Source organism: Parasteatoda tepidariorum, chromosome 6, assembly GCF_043381705.1.
Source record: "Parasteatoda tepidariorum isolate YZ-2023 chromosome 6, CAS_Ptep_4.0, whole genome shotgun sequence".
Classification (NCBI taxonomy): domain Eukaryota; kingdom Metazoa; phylum Arthropoda; class Arachnida; order Araneae; family Theridiidae; genus Parasteatoda; species Parasteatoda tepidariorum.
This window is the reverse complement of record NC_092209.1, coordinates 34,728,904-34,733,443: the sequence shown is the minus strand read 5'-3', so window position 1 is coordinate 34,733,443 and position 4,540 is coordinate 34,728,904. Positions and strand designations below refer to the sequence as shown.

Genomic DNA, 4,540 nt, shown 5'->3' with positions numbered 1-4,540 from the left:
TTAAATTAAGAACAGAGTCGGATAATCAGGGATTAGTTGGTCTAATCTTCAATTTTTATTTTTTTATCATTAAAAATCATATTTATGATTTGGTTTTTCTTTACCTGACAAATTGCATGCTTCTCACCATACACTATTTTTTTAAAGAAATAATATCAATTTTTCTTGTAAAAAAACCTTGAACAGTGGACAAATGTGACCCGAGGCTGAGGGCCAAAGTTCAACTTTTTGAAACAGAAAAGGTATACCAAAGTGTATCCTTTTTATTTAAAAAGTTGAACTTTGAAAGTCTGTTTGCTTTTAACAATGATGCCTTCGTAGCTTTGTAACTAGAGTTGTGTTAAGTGAATCTTTCACAGGATTTGTAGTAATAAGTTGTGCAAAAATTAAGGAAAAATGGACAAAAATATTTAATAACATCAGAATAATTAAACCAGGTACCATTACCCGTTTCTTAGGTTAAAGTTATCCCGTATTTTCGTAATTTCAAAACCCCAAATTATTTGTAAATCCTCATTTTGAATAGATTCAAAAACAATTTGTTGGAGGAGAATGAATCTGAATTATTCTTTTCTTCTTTTTATGACAGCATTTGATATTTTGTACTTACTTCTTATTTACTTCAAAAATTACATTTTATTTTTATCAGCATTTCCTGTTTGCGAATAAATATTATTATGTGGATGTCCTTATGTTTCTGATTTTAAAAAATACGTCACAGAATAAATGTAGTTGAATAAATGTCAAACGAAAACTTAAAAGCCTAGTCCTAGTCGTTCCGGTTGGCCGTGGTGCCTGAGGCCGAAGTTCCCCTTCACCCCTTTATCGAGTGGTGAGGATCATTGAGGTGGAAACCTTTTGGTCCTTGTATCCTAGAAATAAAAGCAAGGATTAATAAATGGCCACATTACCCGAGTTAATTTCATCTTATATGATGAAGATTGAACATACATAAAAATAATTACATAAATATAAAAATGAGTACATAAATAAGGATAATAATAAAAATGATAGTAAAAATATAAATATGCAAATACATATTATGTAAGTATAAATATACATGAATATATAGATATACAAATAATCAAAATTAAACTTTCCTGCACGAAGTTTGTCAGTATATCAAGACCGCGCAAGCACGTTTCAATTATACATCACATCACAAGAAACATCACATCTCCATGCACCACATAACGCATATTTATCAATCAAAAGCTTAGTCTTTTTTCTTAGTGCCATTCAAAACAAACTGATTTCAGTCAACGCATTATAAATAATAACTTAAAATAACATTCACAAAAATATTTTTATAATATTTTCTAAGAATGATAAAAACTTTCCCCCCAATATTTCAAAGTTTTGAGACATGTTCTTTTTATATTTAGCTTTAGCTTACAACTAGGCCAGCTAAATAACTTTTCTTGCTTATGGAACTGGTGCATTAAATAAATAATTCAATTTATGAAACTGTTATACTGAAACATTTCTTCGTGCATTTAATGGTGGTAAAAATAGTTTCATTACACCGAAATTAAAATCCAAGAATTGTTCCTGGTGCTATGTAAATTATGTTCCTGGTAAATTAGGTAATTAGGTTACATGCAAACATTAATTCCTAAAATAAAATGAGTTCTTAAATCAAACGTACGATAGCAGAGAAATTTTTTTCCTAATGGCAGGTTCACTTTGGAAGATGCCGGAAGTGTTGCTCATTAAACGTTACCCAGTGGGCACCTGTGAACATAAGTCACGGAGGTGAGCAACATTACCCACACCACACTGCCACAGATACCGGCTCATAGGGTGGGTCACATTCACACAACAGACGACAACACACACAGCGAGAAACATCCATGCCCAGGGCGGGATTCGAACCAGCAGCCATTGGCTTCGTAGTCAGGCACGCTAATCGCTCGGCCACCTAACCGGCATAGCAGAGAAATTATTAAAATGAGTTCGAACTAGACTTAGTAGAGCAAGGGCGGATGGACAGAAATTATACATTATAAAATTGCTTAATACTTAAAAACGCAAATATAATTATCCTTATTACAAAACTAAAAACATACATATATATTTTTGACGGCCAGCTTTAGTTTCTGCAGATGAAAATCCACATTGAAGACAGTTGCGAACTCGCTATAGATTGTAAGCAATGAGATACCTGCAAGTGACGTAGTGTGGGTATCTCGATCCTGATTGGTTGTTGAAGCGTGGCATCTGTTTATGTTAACAACTATTCTTTCCATTCTATTTCGAGTAAGCCAAGCCGTGAAAGTATCAATTCTCTTAAGTGACACATATTACATTCTTTTAAAAAAAATGTCAATTCTTTATCTTTATATTTCGAATTTAACACAAAGACCTGCACGATGCCATGCGGAACATAAACAAACAAATTATGCATCAAAGTTGCCAGGTACACTATCTAATAATATAACTATTAAAATATATAAAATGCATAATATAAAATATATAACTAAGTAAAATATATCAATAGAATAAAGTTAGGAGCACTAAAATTACAACACATTAAGTAAAAAATATAATGAAATAAAACATATCAAGAAAAAGACAAAAAATAAAATGTAAAGTGAATACAGAACAAAACACAGCACGAAATTTGTAAAGCTAGTAGTAAATTCAAATGAAGTTACACGGACCGGAATTTTTCAAGAATGATTTAAAATCGAAGAATGAGAAATAGAATAATCAAGAATAAATCAAAAGTCGCAATAGAAGTATTTCTTTTGTGACTTCCAGGATCTCTTCAATAGCATTCCCCTTTCTAAACTATAAGATCTTTTTCTGAGTTATTAATATGATTTTAAAAATATCCTTAATTGCGACTTTGATTATTGGGAAATTCTAATTAATTTTTGTCTTTTTAATGATTACATATTTTTATTCAATTTGACGGACTATCACAATGATCTAATTTTTCATCTGTCTTAGCTTACTCATTTTTACACGATTCTGAAAAAAAAATTATACTCTTAATATTAAATTTGTTTTTAGATTTATTGATGATTTAATTATCTTCAATTTTCAAGATGATACAATTTTGTTAAATAACATATGTAACGAGGATTTAATCTTGCTTCGTGATCATAATGATAATATTAATTTTAATCTTTTGGATTTAAGTATTAAAAAAGAAAAAAAATATCTGCTTTGTTGATTCATACGATAAAAGAAATGATTTTAATTCTAAACTGATTATTTAGAATTCTAACGTTTCTAAAAACCTTTATTTAACCCACTGACGGTTATGCACATAAAAAGTCGTATAGCGTAAAAAGTCTGCATAGCATAACCGGTTTTTCCATGTTAAGGAAAAACCGGTATAAGGGAGAAACATTCTTTTCTTTCCCAATTTTTGCTTAACAGCCAGAGGGTGAATCAAATTATTCCATTTTTAATCAAATGAATGGAATTAAAAGGATATGTAGTAATGTTTATTTTTCCAAAAAACAAATAGAAAAAGTCTTTAAAAAATTTGATAAAAAACAATGGATGCCCAACTAATGTAATTAAGTTCTAAATAAAATCATTGAGTTAATTATATGTTATTATTAATAAATTTACGAAACACCTCCTTGTTAATTTATATTTTTACCGTGCTCAAATACAATTAGGGAAATCCGTGGTTAAAAATCTGGGAAAAATGGGTAAATCATGGTTCTTTTTTCAAATAAATATAAATTTTTCAAAATTATTAAAATTGTATAATTGAAAATCTACCTTAATAATCATAAACTTTAAATTATCCAGTATAATATTATTACTTGGCACTTAACCATTTTCAGGCCAATCTAAGGTAACTAACAAATCAAACTTGCTTCAGTACAGCAGTAAGAACGTGCTATAAAAGATCTCTCCATTTACACTTCTAACCTTTATTTGCGCTTCTGCTTTCATATTTTACAATCTGGCAGTCTTATTAGGAAAATATTTGAAATAATTTCTGAAAGATTTCGGTACGTGTAAGTTCATTTAAATTTGCTGCTTCTTGAAAGATTTTGTTTTGTGTTTTGTTCCGTATTTTCCTTACATTTTACTTTCAGTTTTTTGCTTGATATGTTTCATTTCGTTTATACTTTTTACTTAATGAGTTCTATTTTTGTTTCAATTTTTTGAGTGCTCCTCCCACTGTTGTATTGATACATTTTGATTTGGCTATATTGATACAATATTAGAAAGCACTCCATTTTACGGCTATAATCGTGCGAGCTGATGAAAAGATTATATCTTTTCATTATTTTGTTTTACTATTTAATATTACTTATTTATTTTTTAAATTGCTTTTAAACTAAATTTAGAAAAAGAAATGATTTTAAAAATGTTTTATTTTAATAATTTTTTCTTCTCTTCATTAATCTTTAATATTTTCTTTTTTTTCTCTAGATTTTTAACTTATTATATGAGTTTTATATATTTGTAGCTCATGCGCAGTAAATACAACTTATTCATTTTCGTCGCTTTTCTCTCTTTTCTTTCTATCCCTCCTATGGTGTATATATATATAAAATATATATAT

General features: G+C 28.9%; 1 long non-coding RNA gene across 1 annotated transcript in view; it reads right to left on the bottom strand.

The window, feature by feature from the left end:
• Nucleotides 1-579: 579 nt before the first annotated feature.
• Nucleotides 580-4,540, bottom strand: part of LOC122269141 (uncharacterized) — a 149,476-nt gene continuing 145,515 nt past the window's right edge. The window contains exon 3 of the long non-coding RNA XR_006225000.2: nucleotides 580-872. This is a non-coding gene — a long non-coding RNA (uncharacterized lncRNA). The remainder of the gene's footprint in view (nucleotides 873-4,540) is intronic.